Genomic DNA, 18151 nt, shown 5'->3' with positions numbered 1-18151 from the left:
ATATAAATAATAATATTTTTAATAAAATTCATGATTTTCTCTTGACCCAACGGGTCGACCCATTCGGGTCGGGTCTCGACCCTAAAATAACGGGTCATTTCGGGTTCGGGTCAAACGGGTCGCGGGTCGAAAAAACCGGGTTTGTAACCCTAAGAAAACGGGTCGGGTCGGGTCGGGTCGGGTTTTCGGGTCGGGTCAAGTTTTGACAGGTCTATGTTAGAGTGATGATAAGGGCGATATACTTACCTTTGTTAATGCTTCTAGTCTGCAAGTTAATAACAACAAGTCTGAATTATTTATGAATGAGATATCAGTGAGAGATGGTGCTCGGAACTTACAACTTTCAGGGTTTCAGAAAGGTGTCTTCCTCTTTAAGTATATGGGAGTACCAATTTCTTTTAAGAAATTGTCTGTTGGAGATTGTAACAAACTTACTAAGAAGATGACTACTAGAATTCATAGATGGGGGTCTATAAAGCTTAGCTATACTGGCAGACTTACCTTAGTTAAATCTGTTCTTATACAAATTCAGTTCTACTGGGCAAGGATCTTCTTGATTCGTGTTTGCATTATGAAGAAGATTGAATACATTTGCAGGAGTTATCTCTGGTCAAGAGAGGCAAAGTACAAGAATATACCTAAGGTGGCTTAGGATAAATGTTGTCGGCCAATACAAGAGGGTGGGCTAGACATTATCAACTGTAGTTTATGGAATCGAGCAATGCTTAGGAAATATACTTGGTGGATTTCAGGGAAGGGGGATCACCTCTGGATACCATGGATAAACCACATCTATATAAAAGGCAGGAATTGGTGGACTTATAAACCCTCTTTGTCAACTAGTTGGTCTTCGAGATAGATCTATTAGATCATGAGCCGATTTTTATTGTTTTGACATCTAACCGTAAAAAAAGTTTACACACACATCTTCAACAAAGTCATCCCCTCCTTCTTGCCGGTGATTATCTTCAACAGATTCGTTGACTTACTCAAAATTCAGGTCCCAATATCTATATCTTGTTTCGTCGTCCCAACCCATATAAAAAATTACGTTATTTGTTGAATGAGAATGGATAAATAGAAGAATATCACCTTGGGCCTCCTCTACTTCTTGATCGACCATGGTGTCTACATCTTCATTGCAAGGTAATTGATTAAGATAGAAAAATATGAAGTTTTCATATTGTTTGGCGGTGTGATTAGATTGGGTGGTGATTGAAAATGAGGAAAACAATTTATTGATAAACTCATGGAATAATTTTTCAGTTTAAGTTCAAATTTTGGTTCTAGTTTAAATTTTCATTGTAAAAATTTTCACTAAAAAATTAGCTCCAACAAATTTCTGGATTACTCATACCATAATTTGTTTGATGATGGAGATAAAGAGGCATAGTCTACAAAGTTATGTTTAGCTGAGTGGTTTGAATGTGGTACTTTTCCTATTTCCAAAGCCCAGTTATGCTCTTTAATTAACGCCATAATCATGAGTAGAATATTTTCTTATAAACTGTATTTTTTCTTAAACGTCGTACATACTATAACGAGGGATCTATAAAATATTATTAAAAGGCTACCCTAAAATGACTAGTAAACGCCACGTAGACAAAGCCACGTATGATCAAAAAATGCCACGTAAATGCCACATAAATGTGAGCATCAAAACTCATTGCCACGTAATTGTCTTATTTTATAGATTTAATTCATTTTTCTATACATTAATTTAATTTATGTAACCCTTACAAATTTATATTAAAATTTCATGATTTATAATCAATATTGACATTTTAATTGAACTTTTGTAATAAAAACATGTTAATAAATGTCATGTGAATTAAAATTATAACTTTTCATATTACTTAACATGCACCCACCATTTTTATTAACACTTTTTCCTATTTAATTCTTTTTTTTAATTAAACATTATAATAAATTGATTAAAACTCTTCATAATACTTAACACCCACCAAATTAATTAAAATTTCTTCCTATCTAATTAATTTTTGTAATATAATATGTTAATAAATTGATTAGATTTCTTTATACTACTTAATACCCATAATTTTCATTAACATTTTTCCCTATTTAATTCACCTCTTGAGTTGCTCAGCCATCAATTATCTAATTAAATAATACCACAAAATAAATTAAAAATAAAATGAAAATATGGGAGTCTATGGTTATGTGATGGCTATAAAATGTATAATAATACCTATGATAGTTTCTATTCACAATATTTATTTAAAATCTATTGCTCATTTGCCCATGAGTTTCTAAATTGTAGATTATATTTTATGGTTTAATTTATTTATTTGACTATAGAGAGTATATTGATTATTATTATTGAGTATTGTTGTTGTTATGTCCAATAAAGTATATTTTAATTTGTTATGTTATTGGTTTTATAAATCCTTTGATTTATATTTAAATTCATGTTTTTCATTTGGTTTAATTTTAATGATTTACATGTGACAATGTTGATTCGTTTGTAAAGTTTTTGCCATGTTGATGTTTTACCTTTTGGTCAATATATTTTTTATATGAATTTTAAAGCATCGTGAAATGTATGTGAATGCAGATAAGACAAAGCATCATGTGGGTAATCTGAAGAGGAAAGAAATACAAAAGGCATGAAACTGATGTAAAATCTATCTATACAATATAATTAAAAGGTTACTTAAAATATTTAATTTTAATTCACATGACATTTTTATAGAGGTTAATACTAATTCATCTATATTAATTACTTAATAATTTATTTTTATACAATATTATAAAAAGGCAAAATTATGTATTAAAAATTTAATTATCTACAAAATTGTCACATTCTTATAAGTACCAAATTTTTTTTTAAAAATTAGTAGTTGCAATCACTAAAAAACTAATATAAACTCTTTATTTTCCTCTCATAAATTTGGTTATTAATCTACCTATTTATTTAACTTTAATTCCATAAGATAATTAAAAAGTAAGTGATATTATCTACCATTATTACTCTACATGTCATATTTTAATTTTGGAAGATAATTTCTAAACCATTCTCATGCAAAGTAGATTGTGTAAAATAATAATAACAATAATAATAACAATTTCTCCTTACACCATATTTATGTGTATATTAGACTTCAAAATACTGAGAAAAATCTATAACTCTATAATCTAAATAAAAAATCTATAATCTATAAATCTAATTAAAAGGCAAGCCAAACTATCTAACATAATCTATATGTCATATTTAATTCCATACGATAATATCTTAAACCACTCTTGTATAAAGTAGATTTTGTTAGAAAAAATTATAATTATTAGTAATCAAGCAAACCTTATACATTCCATTTCTCCTTACTCCTTATTTATGTTTACATTAAATTTCATAATAATTAAAGAAATGATGCTCAAAACTCAAAAGTCATGAACCTTAATTCATATTTATACTTATATTAAATTTGATAATAATGAAAAAATTGATGCTCAAAAGTCATAAACGTATCCTCAATTATTTATATATTTTTGTTGGAAGGTAAAATTTATAAACCAAAATTTTTCTCATCCCTATTGTTAGTAGAACTAAATGTGTCACTAATCTTCCTATGATTCTCTTCCAATTAAGGTAAATGTATTAAGATTTTAGATTATTAACTAATTTATTTATTTTTTTTAGTGCAAGTTCCATTGGCCGGTCGTATGTATTTGTTTTGTTCTCATTTAGGGTCTACCAAGATTTGTGGTGTTGACCTATTCAAAGACTAACATACTTACATCTCTAAGACTTCATTCATATTCCCTCTTTCTTTCTTTATTTAAGAGGAAGTTTAAGTTAATAACGATAATATTTTATAAAACAAATTCCACTGTTTTGTTGGTTAATTCGCACTAATTATTGAGTTACTTTTTTTATAGGGACGATTCATTGGAGAAAGAAGACTATATGGAGAAGTAAAATATTAGGATTACTTAAAGAACTATATATTAAACACTAAGTGTAAGATTGATGACATCAACGTGAATGAGTAATAGTTTTTTAGTTTTTTTTTTCAACTGTATTTTTTATTTTGGTCTTTGTTGATTTTTTTCATCATTTTACCTTTGAAAAAATAGTACTCTTTAATTTATCGACCTTGATCTTTATGTTAACATGTCAATGCCCATATTTTTAGTACACGATCTATCATGAATTATTCATGAGGTAATCTTACTATGTGATTTGATATTTTATAAAGTCTCAATTACTAGAAACACTAAAAACATCATACTAAAAACAAAATATCCCGTGAAATTCACGGGCCACAAAACTAGTTATTACCTAAATTACCTACCTTGGGACGAGAAAAGAGGACCAAAATGTAGGGGGCGGGGGGGAGCCATTGAAAGTCGATGGACTGGCCAAATAAGCCCGCAGTTTTAGCCTAAACTGATCTGGCCCGGCCCACATATATGGGTTGTTTTTTTGGAATCAAGCCGAGCCCGAACCCAACCCATGATCACCTCTACATAGAATGAATAAATTAAAATCATTCTTCTCATTTATTTTCAACATTAACTCAATTCCAGGTGAAATTGCTACCACATTTTTTAGTTCTAATAAAAAATTAGATTATCTTCTACTTTTTTTAGGTGAAATGTGAATATATATTATATCATGAAAAATTTAAGTCACTATACAAGCCATACTTTTCTAGATCATGCATAAGATAGTGACAAGTCCCTCTATCTTAATAATCCTATCTTCATACTCCAATCCTTATCTACTCTATGCTTCAAAACTTGTCTTGAATGTATAACTACACCTTCACTTCTGGCTTTGTTTCTAACAAATCAAATATAGCAAATAAGAGCCATGAGTCTTGGAAACACAACCTGTTTCTGAAATAGGGATTTACTTTTCCATCTAATCACCCATTAAATGAAGATATATATCAAATCTAATCTGAACTCCTAACCAATCTTTTACCAGCTGAGTGCAGCTTTTGCTAAAGTCACATTCAAAGAACAAACGATGAATAGACTCATCAGGTAGGCCACAAATGCAACAACACCTATAAGTAACAATACCATACCTAGCCAATCTGTCTTTTTTAGGTAATTTGTGTCATGCATATATATAACCAACTAATGTTGTTATGTTTGGGTACATTGAGTCCGTTTCATACAATGGCCACCAACAAGCTTTCTGTTGTGATTCCCTAAGTCAATTGTAGCCAACAATCACACTGTACGGACTAGAATGTGTAATCTACTTCTGCTCATGATTCTACTTCTTCTCATGATTCAGGTATGCGTGTGTAAGCTTTTTTTTTACGGTTAGATGTCAAAACAATAAAAAATCGGCCCTCGTAAAAATGTTATCATAGATTCGTCCCTGATATCACCATTCCACTTTTTTGTTTCCTCCATCTGTTGCCTTAAATAATTTCATGATGATCGATGATGGTTTTTGTCACATAAATATTTTCACTTTTTTTAGTAAAAAAGGTGAATTATATACTTAATAGTTAATGCAACTTACCTGATTTAGATTACACATTTTACATATAAATTAGTTTAAACTCATATAATGTTGCTAAGTATGTTTATAAAAATATTTTAAATTTATTACACGAGTAAAATTATTTTTTTGTTTGTATAAAAAAGAGTACATTATAGCTTATCAAGGATGCGTCAGTACGGGCAAATAGATATTAACTATTTTTAACATTGATTAAACTTCTCTTAACTTGTGAATGACTTACGTACTAAATGATCATGTATTTTGTGGTACAATAATTTTAACTTTTTAATTTGTGATTGGCCTACCTCCACTCTCTCTCGTCTCTATCTTCGGCATAATGAGTGACCACCTTTTAACTTATGAATAACTTACTTCAAAGTGTCTTGCTTGTGACGTATACTATCCGTCGCAAGCTGAAAACAGATAGTGTCTCTCTCACAATAAGGTAAGTGGGAGGGCAAGTTGGGAAAATGGAGCACCTCATAGATAGTGCCACTTGCATATTATGAGAGGGGCACTATCCGTCTTCAGCTTGTGACAGATAGTGCCCATCTTCAATGAGAATTTGTGAACTTATTTCCACTATCTCCGTCTTTTACGTACCGAGTGATAGGTCTCGTAGGTACAATAATTGTAGCTTTATATACCGAGTGATAGGTCTTGTAGGTACAATAGTTGTAGCCTTTAACTTGTAGGTACAATAATTTTACCTTTTATCTTACCCCACCCTTCATCTTTTACGTACCACGTGATCTAGGTACAATTATTTTACCTTTTAGCTTATACATGACTTATGTGAGAGATTCTATATTTGTCTTATAAAAAAAATTAATAATTTTGGCTCGCTTTATACATGAGTCTGTATCTGATAGTCTGATACTCATCCTATTATATTTCGGTTTTGGCTCGACTTTTTTTTTACCATGTATGTTAGTGTACTATATTTAAAGCATGTGCATTATACAAGTTATTCTGTTCCGGCCAATTATTTACCTTTACTTTTGGCACAAAGACTAAGAAGATGGGAGAATACCATTTGTGCGTAATGATATTTGATGACAAGTGGACAATAATGTAATTGAATGATCAAATTATCTATCAAAAGCTTTAGCAATATAAAAAAAGTAAACAAATGATAGAGAAATGATACTCAGAAATGGAAAAGGTAAATCAATGACCATGACGGAGGGAGAAATTAACTTGATTACTTATACAATATAACTAAAAAGGTACTTAAAACATCAATGTAATGCGACATGGCAAATTCGGGTTTTTATCAAAAAAGAGTGACATGGCAATATCATAATTCACATATTATCAATCTATAGAATAAAGTTTAAAATGTTACCTAAACATTAATTCTATTGCGTGGACCATTTTTACAATTAATTTATATTAATTATTTGATTATATAATATTTAATTAGTGACAAATGACAATACAATATTGATAATTCTTACTAAAAAAAATCCACATTGAATGATAATTGAATTAGTAACCCACCAAAAAAAGAAGAAGTAAAAGCCTGTTTGGAGAGATGTATGTCAATTATAAATCTTTTTCTTTAATAAAAAATACAACATGATCCGAAAACTTGGACTATTTCTATGAAAATACTGTTTATTTTGAATGAGAGCATTCAAAGTAAGTAAATTACCCTACAAAATAATCTTTACAAATTATTGGGATCAACTTCAAAATAATTTAAGTATTTGTGACTTAAAAATTGAGAAAATATTGCGGTTATATAAAAGAACGGATCGCTCAAAAAGAATATATTTTAAAGTAAAATTTAGAACATAATCAGCACACATCTTTATTATAATATTTATGTCTATATTAAATTTCATAATAATGAAAAAATGATTTCAAAAGTCATAAAACACATCCTCAATTGTTTATACATTTTTTATGGAAGATAAACTTTGTAAGGTAAACTTTTTTTTATCCATATTGTCAGTTGAATTGTATATGTAACTAATTTTTCCTATCATTCTATTCACATCAAGCTAAGTGTATTAAGATTTTAAATTATTAACTACTTTATTTTTGTATGGATGTTCCGTTGGGTTATAAGGTGTTTATCAAATTTTAAATTCACGTATGTTTTGTATTGTTCCCATTTAGGAGCTTTCAATATTTTTGTTGTTGAGCTTTTCAAAGGTAATATACTTATAACTCTACAACTTGATTCATTCTCTATTTCTTTCATTTTTAAGGAAAAATTAAGTTAATAACGATAATATTGGATAAACAAAATCCACTATTTTATTGATTACTCCGCACTAATTAGTAGGTTACTTTTTTTTATAGAGGTGATTCATTGTAGAAATAAAACTATATGAAAAAGTGAAATACTAGGATTACTTAAACAACTATATATTGTAGACTAACTACAAGATTGACGATAATCACGATATCAACGTAAATGACTAATGTTTTTTTTTTTCATTTTTTTTTCAAATATATGTTTTATTTTGGTATTGGTTTTTTTTTTCCATCATTTAACCTTTTCATTACATTATAATTTGATTTTTGAATTGTAGATTTCATTCTAATTCCAAGTTTTAAATTTAATAATTATCGCATATCTTAAACGATTCGGTGATTTTTACGCATGATAAAACTAGTTTATATTTAAAAGTAGGTTAGTCCGATGGGGTAAATAATTTTCTTATCATTTTTTTTTTGTATCTTTTGTAATACTATTTACCGTTTTAACGTCTATCAAAACTTTTTTTTATTAATGGGTTCACCCCTTTTGTGATTGTGTAACAAGTAAAAATATGTTTTAAAAAAAAAAAAAAAAAAGTCAAAACCCTGATTTTGCCTAATTTTTTGTTTTTGTTTTCTACGATTTGAGAACGGGTACAACCGCTATTAATATGAAAATGATGGTATTGACTCATTACCAAGAAATAATAAAATGAAAACAAACTCTTAATAGCATTTTGGTCACTCATGTACTAGTCTTTATTCCGTATTATTTAGTGCAATAATGACTAATCTAGGTTTTGGATAACATTTGTTAATAAAAATCTCTCACCGATTATAATAGGATGATAATTTATTTAACTCAAAACCAATGACTATATAAAAATAGTAACTTACCAATGATTGTTTTCACGGGTACAAAAAAGACAACAACAACAATAATAACAATAATTGTGGCAAAATACTAATAAACGTAGAAATATTCCTAGCAAAATACTAATAATATGTGGCGAAAGTTTAGTAAATTGGTCATATACATAACATAATTATAATTTGACCATATATTATGGAAATATTCGTATTGATTAATAGAATTTTTTTTTACGAGCGCTTTTGTTCTCAGAAAACAATGCGATCGCAAATCTAAGCTTACGTAACACCATCAACGTCACAACATAATAGTCATGTGAACTTCACGGGTAATGAAACTAGTTATGCTTTAAAAGAAAATGGAGTCATCCAAATTTTTGATGATTACGACAATTCTATGACATACATAGGTATCAAATTTAATGGGGACATATTCACGCTTCATGTTACGTTTCATAATTTGTTTCATCTTCATTACAATTGTATGCCAGATGTCCAATCATTGGATGAGTTGCATAATCCTTGATATTTTAAGTCCGAATTGGTTTATGATACAACCGATTCAAACATGGAAAGAAAACCTTAATATGGCACAAGCTCGTTTGCAAATGCTATTTATAACATTTTACAACACGTGATCTTTCGGCCTACACCCGTTCACCTCGGTTACAATTAAGTAAAATATTCTTATCTAATGTTAGGGGATAATCTTTACTGAATATGAGATTAGAGGTTAGTATTTTAGGTGTTATTTTAGAAACATACATACATACTACGTAACGTTTTAATTTGGGTGTTAATTAATGTTATATTCCGGGTCGAGACCAAAATATTGTGTTTGAGTTAAGAGCTAGGTTGCACGGACACGACACTTTTTTAGCGTCCGCGTGTCCGACACGGTGTCGGACACGGACACGCCCAGGCCACGGCGCAAAACGTGTTGGACACCCCAAAAACCGTGTCGTCGGTTTTATTTTAATTGACAGCGTTTCGGACACGGTCCAATACAAGCTGACACGGCCCGTATTTGGTGGACACGGCACTTGTACCTTTTCAAAACAACAAAACCCAATTTACATTTTCACGACTCGATATTACCAATTCCTTTCACAACAGCAAAACCCACCAACGATGACAGTATGACCCCTAATCAGCCTCCCATTGCCGCAGGGCGCCGACACAAGACCTCGTCGTCGCCGCCGTCGTCGGTCTATTTTCGTCAACACCACAGGCACGTCAAAAATACTTATTTGACATGAGATTATGTCTTAGCCTATATTTTATTCATAACTATGAGAATATTTTAAAGAAATTGGTGAAATTAATTGAATGTATGAAAAATCTGAGAAATTTTGGGTGTATAAAATAATTGAAGATTGAATTTGTTGATTTGGTATGACCGTACTTTGTGAGGTGTTTTCTTGTTGTATTTAAAATTCAAGAGAAAGAAGAAAGAGGGTGGACAAAATGTATGTGGTGTGTCAATGCGTAGGACATCACAAAAAATTGTTTACGAAAGTCATAATATCCGCCTTTAATTTAAAACGGGTTAAATATAAGAGATTTGAATGTTTAATTTTAATTTAGGATTTGTAATTTGGAACTTTGTAATTAGTAAGACATGTTTAACAGTTGTATCACAAATTCTCACTTGTGACGGACACTATCCGTCACAAGTGAGATTAACTGTTGTATGTATAAGACATTATTATTGATTTTATTATTTTACGGCTTTATGGTTTTTAAATGACTAAAGTTTAAATGTTGGTTATAATGTTCTTCAAATTCCCTTTATTAACCAAGTGGTGTTAGTCCAGTGGTAACTGGGTTAAACCTTGAAGCTTGCAGAAATGCAGGAGTTGAGAGGTCCCAGGTTCGACTACCAGCTGGGGCGATGATCACTTGGCCACTGCAGCCCCCGAAGGGGTGGCTTACATGGTCTATGTGGTGGTGCGGGAATGCATGGGCCCGGGGGGACTCAACCCCTCGTCATCAAAAAAAAAAAAAAAAAAAAAAAAATTCCCTTTATTTTAATATGTATATTAATTTTTTTTGCCGTGTCCGTGTCCTACAAATTTTGAAGTGCCGTATCGCGTGTCCGTGTCGTGTCCGTGTCCGTTTTCGTGCAACCTAGGTTAAGAGAGGTGAAATCGCTTCTTACAATGATACTCTTGCTCGTTATGAGAATAATTTTGAGACACTTTATTATGAATTCAATGAGTTGAAAAAATGGCTGATCAGCCATTTGTTTAACCGAAGATTAGTTTCTTTTAATCTTTTATATTTTCTTTTTCTTTAAATGTCAAGCAAAGAAGCCATTGAAAAAATGACAATCAGAGTACACCACAATTAAAATATTCATAATATTAAAATTAACATTTAAATTGTTGCTCTAAAATAAAAAAAAAATAAAAGGAGTAATATCTTAGGTACGGAGTATCATCTTCATCGTCGCATCCTCGGTAATTAATAAAAATTTATAATAAATATTATTTATTTCGTCCCGTTCATTTCGTTATCAATACTTTTGTCCATAGGCGTATTCAGGAATTTCATGTATAATAAGTTAAAGTGTCGCGGATGTTGATAAAATAAATTGATGAATAAAATTTGATACAAAGGGCTTGAAACTATATGCATAAGAACTAAACATATGACTTACTATAGAGATAAAACCATTCACTGCCATTATAAAAGTTTGTTTTTTCTAAATTTGCACGAAAGTGGTAATTGAACCCCATAACTTTTAGCAATTGTGAGATTAGGCCTCATAAGTTTTATTTGTAACAATTAAGCCCATTAAGTTTTGTCAAAAGTGAAATTCAACCCCTTTTTAAAAATTTCACAAGAATTAAAATAAAAATTCATTTTATATATTAATATTATATAATTTATTAAATACTAAAACTTACAATTGAAACTTTATGAATTTCTACATAATTTATTATTCATTTGTTGAACACATTTACATAAACTTTAGTAAATTGTTTGTAATTTATATATTGTTATTCATGCATATATAATAAATTGTCAAAATACTATAAAACTAAAAAAAATAATTCTCAAATTTTAATATAAATGTAAAACTTCTAAATTTATAAAAATAAAATAAAATTATATTTGATAAATTAGATTATAAAATGGTTTTATGATAAGAATTTGGTGAAAAATTATCAATTGGGGCTGAATTTCACTTTTGGTGAAACTTAAGGGACTTGTTTGCTACAAATGAAACTTATGGGGCTTAATCTCACAATTAAACAAAGTTATGGGGTTCAATTACCACATTCGCGTCTAAATTTGTCATTGAAATTTTTTTTAGGATAAATTACATATAACCACCCTGTATTTGCGCTTTTTTATAAATTACCACCTTGTATTTGCGTTTTTACGAATAACCCCCAAACTTTCAAGTATACTCCCCAATCACCACCGTATTTTTAACCCGAGTTTCATTTTTCTTATTTTCCGACTCTTTAAAAGACGACGTACCCATATTACCCAAATTACCCTCTTATCCTAAAACACTAATTACCCCAAATACAATTAGTTTTGTTTCCCCAATTCAATAACCCCCAATCCCCAAATTCATTTCATAAATCTCCCCAATTCTTTAGCTTATCATCCCTTAGTGAAAAAACCGAAACACTCGGCTGGAATAAACTCAGACTCATCACTATTCTTGAGAATATTAAGTAATACCATCAATGCCTACTTATATTCACCAGATTTTGCAAGGTTATTCACCATTGAATTAAAGACTGAAGGAGAATGTTAATACCAAGGTCGTTTTTCTGCCCATTTGAGTAGATAAAAAACAAGCTTAGGCGACGATTCGAAGCGCTTAAAGATGGACAACAAAAGCGATGGAGAAGGTTGAAATTGAATATTTTCAAGTGCGTCGAAAATATTTGGGCTCTTAACGGCAGTACATATTGTTTTAAAATCCCAAATTGGGGCATTAGGATTAGGATTAGGATTAAAGTTTGGGTTTATGAAAGATGAGAAGGATTGAGCAAATGGAGAGGTGGGTAAAACAAAATTAGAATTGAATGAAGAAAATAATGGATGAAGAAGAGATTTGTGGAATAAAGTGTGGAATGGTAAACGATTCAATTTAGAAAAGAAATTTATGAAATGAATTTGAGAAGCTGACATAAGCTAATGAATTGGGAAAATTTATGAAATGAATTTGGGGATTTAGGGTTATTGAATTGGGAAACGAAATTAAATTTATTTGGCTTAATTAGTGTTGTAGTAATTTGGGTACATCGTTTAACGAGTCGAAAAATAAGAAAAACGAAACTCGGGTTAAAAATATGGTGGTGATTGGTGGGAGTATACGTGAAAGTTCGGGGGTTATTTGTAAAAACGCAAATACAAGGTGATAATTTGTAAAAAAACGCAAATACGTGGTGGTTATTTGTAATTTATCCTTTTTTTTATTCTGTTATTGCCACTTAAGAACATATATCATTATATTTATTGTCATTTCTCAACCTTTTAACCTGTTACTGCAGGTCATTTTTGTTTTCATTCGTTTTTATAGAAAATAGAATAAAAGACAAGCTAATGAAAAATATTTTGTATTCATATATTTTTTTTCATGTCGATTAAATGTTAATTCGAATATAGTTTCAAACAAGAGAATAATGAAGTTGATTAATCGTAAAATGAATAAAAATTGATCACTTTTTAATTGAGTAATAAAAAGTGGTTACTTTTTAGGATAAAATGTTCTTTTTTATCATTTAACCTATTACATTTCACAAATTGTTATATAGGACGGTCTCATATTATGAGACCAGCTCATTAACTAAAAACCCAAAAAATTGAATAATTAAAAAGAAAAAACAAATAAAAAACCAACTATATGTGGTAACTGGTAAGTCATAAGTGGTAACTGACATCTTCGTTCTTCACCAACGACCGAACGACATACCCTCACACTAACCTCTCTAATGCGCGAGACCGATGCCTTGTTCAGTCATCTACGATCATGACCCTGCCATTTAGCTCACCTACATACAAATGTCGATTATACACCGCTAGAAATCGCCCCACCCAAAACACAAATTTTCATCCCAAAGCCTTAAGTTTTTAACTTAGTTCAGTGAGTTGTCAAATTAAAACAATCCGTCAACATAATATTCATACTAATTGTCAAATGAAAACAGTCAGTCAACATAATATTCATACTTATAAAAAAGAAAAAGCACAAGTCTTAAAACATAAAATTGTTGTACTAAAAGTACTTGTTATTAAACTAAAATCACAATTTTTTATTTATAATGACAAAACCGAAAGTCGTAAGAAATGAATTCAAAGTTAATAGTTTTGAAGTTAAAATTCTGAGTTGTTAAACCTAAATGCAACCTTTGAAATCAAAAGTCATAGAAATTAAAGCTCAAACTTTATTCAAAATAAAAATGTGAGTTTTGAAATTAAATTCCATAGAAATTAAACAAAATCCATTATAAAGAGTTAAAACCTAGGTTTTCTAACTCAACATTCAAAGTTCTCAATCAAAATCATCAGTGGTTAAAAATAAAAAAATTGCATTTTCAAAATTGAAAAATATAAAAACAGATTTAAAACCCGCTGCCGGTGGCCGATGTTCTTCTTTCCGTGTACCTTGTTCGTGGAAGGATCCGAGAGAGAGGATCATGGTGTTGCAAAGGTGGAGGAAAGGATCCTAGAAGCAGCCGGACGGAGATCGAGGTGGCGTTGAAGAGGCGACGGAGTAGTTGGTGTTGGTGAAGACGGGTTGCACAAACGAAGGAGTTACAATGGTAGTAGTTGAGGGTGCGGAGAGTACTGGAGTAATTGGAATTTTCGATTTCTGTAGTTTCAGTTTTATAAACAAATATATTTTGTTGGGTTAGTCTCTTCTATTAGGTCCATCCTATGCTGTAGGACGGTCTTATAGGAGAGTTACTGATTACATTTTATCCGATGTATCATACGATTGTCACAAACAAGATCTACTGATAATAATTCCAAAATGAAAATTATTGTTATTGAAGAAAACGGAAGCAAGATCTACTTTAAACATAAAAACAAGAAAGTTAATAATTCCAAAATTGACATTGTAGTTCTTATAAACATATACAACCCATTAACATAAGTGTTGCTTTTGTGTTAAACAATAATAACATTTCGATAAAAATATTGTTTATCTTAATTAAAAGTTGCAATACATTTGAAACAATATTGGTTTTAAATGCTCACTAAGCAAAAATTTTTAAAGAATTTTGCATGAAAAGTTTTGTGATAGACAAATTCGTAGTAGTGAGATCAATCGAAAATTAAAAATTATACCACGCCGTTATATTTTGCAAAGAAAAAAAGAAACACACAAATAAATTAAAATACAGTCATACAACATATAAAAAACAAAATGAAACAATACTTTTGATTTCCAATTTTCTTTGTTTTGAAAAAAAATAAAAATTAAAAAACATGTTTATTTGCTATAGGAGGTTAATAGTATAAGGGATAACAATAAATGGAGTAATTTAGTTTGTATAGTGGTAGTATTAAAAACAAAAATTTTACAATGGTAATTTAGAAAAAATAAACTCTTACAATGTGAGTATATGCTTTTATCTCACTTACTATATGACATCTACACCTTCAAGACTTCAACTATCTAGGCTAGATAAACATGACGAATCTTTCATACAAATGTAGATATAATAGTATATTTTTTTTTCATTTGTAAATTGGTGTTTTTAACTGCTTACTTTATTATTATTATTATTATTATTATTATTAATATTTTTTTTTTTTTTTATTATTATTATAAGATGCGCGCAACTTTCATTAAAATAAAAGTAAAAGTTTACATGAAACTGGTGGGGAGCCGAGATACAATCTGGGCTCCCACACCCTTAGCAATAGCAAAGATAAGTCTAGTAAAAATGTAAGCGGCCACCCGAGCCCCCGCATGCTGAGATACCGAGAATTTCTGGATCCGCTTGAGCAAGGCCACAGCATCCGAACCCAGCTCCCCAAGTGAAGAGAAAGAGAAAGGAAGGAAACCGTAACCCGCCACCGCGCACAAATCCCCATACTTAGCACACTTTCGATTTGAGCTTCGGCGACAACCCGCCAGGCACAAAATCCGCCATCCCGATCCGAGTCAAAGGAGAAGAACCTGTCAAGTCAACGCACACATCACGCCCCCTGTCCCAAGAATAAAGCAATAAATCCGCAGGACGAAGAGAGCCACCATGTCCATAAACCAAACCGATATCAACCTCCTTTCCCGCAGTAATACCAGATCTATAGCAGATGTCGAAAAGAGTGTCCCGGACAAGGTTATGCCGATGTTTAACGCCCACAGTACCAGTACAAGAAACAGCGTGGTCCCCAAAAACATCCTCAGCAAAAACCCGAGAGCAAGCCGGACATGGCCTAGATACCGTGAATAACGGAACACCCAGACGATATCCCAGTACACAACGATAAGTCCTCCCGTTCATAGTCTGACCCAACCCTGAGATAGGAACCGCATGCAACCAATCAGAGGAGTGAGAACCCTGCTGAGACTGCCATAAAGCAATCTGACGTGGCGTCAAAGAGAAAACAGACTCTGAGGCAGCAGTAACCGTCGCGAAATAAATATCTGCCAATTTCTTCATAAGTTTGGGGGCAGCAATTTCACTAGGGTTACCTAAAACACCAGATCCTGTAGTCACAGTAAACACCTGCGCGGCATCATCAAAAACAGGGCCAGCAGCTACAATACCAGAAGGGCCGAGGAGCTTAGCCTGCAAACCAGCAGACTGCAAGCGGGACGCAATAAAAGCATAAAATAAAACATCTCCCGCCGCATAGACACCAAGACCACCAAGCTGGAAAGGGAAAGTAGTAAGACGCCACTGCAAATCCCCAAAACCCGGCCCTAACGCGGTGACAATACGTTCCAAGCTAGAACGCAGAGCGGCATCAAAAGGAAGATGAACAGACCCAAAACCACTAGGGGAGCAAGTACGAAGTGAGAAGTAAAGCTTGGAAATACCAGTACAAGCTCGAAGAAGAACCAACTCACATTGCGGGTCCTCAATCCTCGCAACCAAATCCATTAGCTCAATGGTCTTGGTTACTCTCGTCGCCACAATCTCATTGCTAAAATCAGAACAAGCACTGACAGGTCCACCCAAAACAGTAACACCACGCGATGGCCGAGAAATCGAAGGGGGGAAAACCCCAGGAAGGCGACTCCGAGGATCCTCAACAAGCCAAAAGACCTCCGTCTTGGAGACATTAAGATGCAATCCAAAAAGAGGGCCATCCACCATAATCAAATCCAAGACCTTCCCCACCTCCAAAGTATCACCCACGATGGTGCCATCATCTAAGTACCATGCCTGCAAAGTGAGGTCAAAAGTGTCCCGGATCTTGCAAACTAACGGATGCAAAACCAAAGCGAAAAGCAAAGGGCCCAATGGATCACCCTGCTGAACACCCTGACAAGACCACAAGCAGTGCTCCCCATAAAAAAGGCGGGCCGGGCTGGAATAACAAAACTCCACCCAACGAGAAAGAGCCGGGCAACGACGGCGGACCTCCTGAAGCATGGTCGAACGATCAACAAGGTTGAACGCATTCTGGAAATCAACCAGCAACATAGAAAGCCCCACCTGAGCCCCCCGATCCTCAATAAGCCGGTTCAAGGCATGCAAGATAGCCTCTCCTCCACCGGACACACCCACCCCGAGCTGAAGCCCATCAAAATAAGAAGATAAGGACGGACCAACCATAGAAGCACCAACCTTAGAGACAAACCGTCTCCAGACCGTACCAACAGCAATAGGACGAACCCCACCACCCGGTTTAACGAGTGGCGTGAGAGGGGCGCTGACAATGTACTCACCCAGAGGAAGAGGACACCGGCCCTCAAGAAAAAGATTAACCACCCTAGTAATAAAAGTGATCAAATCATCTGAAATAGCCACAGCAGCGCCACTTAAACAATCCATAAGGTGCTGGGCACGAAAACCATCCCTCCCACAGGAAGTGCCACGAGGGAAGCTCCGAATCATATCCAAGATCACAGCCGAAGAAGCGACCAGAGGATGATGATCCCCAGATAGAGGAGGCAAAGAAGGAGGTGGGGCAACATGATGCTTCTCACGCAGGGCCACGAGAGTGGCATCGGAGTAGGGGGCAACCCCAGAGGAAGAAAGCACCCATACAGCAGCAGTATAATGGCCATCAGAAATCTTCCGCCGACATTGGCGAAGGTTAAGCTCACTCAAATCCAGATCCTCATCCACAGAAAATGAAGAAGGACCCTCATCAAAGCACTCCTGTAACAACTGCAAACCCCCTCAGGTGCCCCCCAAGCAAGTATAGCCCTGACAATACTCTCCTCCTGATGCTGACGCCGAATAGCAGTCCGACACTCATGATTACTCCGAGGAGCAAAAGTCCTGAGCAAACAAAGTGGTAGAACAAGCAAACGAACCCAGCGGGAGAGATCACTAGGGGCATCAAACACCGCATCCAAGGCCCCTTTCAAAGCCCGAGCAAACCCAAGACGACACTTAGGAGGAATAGATTTCACGGTGCGAA

Source organism: Silene latifolia, chromosome 10 (genome assembly GCF_048544455.1).
Source record: "Silene latifolia isolate original U9 population chromosome 10, ASM4854445v1, whole genome shotgun sequence".
NCBI lineage: Eukaryota > Viridiplantae > Streptophyta > Magnoliopsida > Caryophyllales > Caryophyllaceae > Silene > Silene latifolia.
This window is presented reverse-complemented; position numbering follows the sequence as displayed.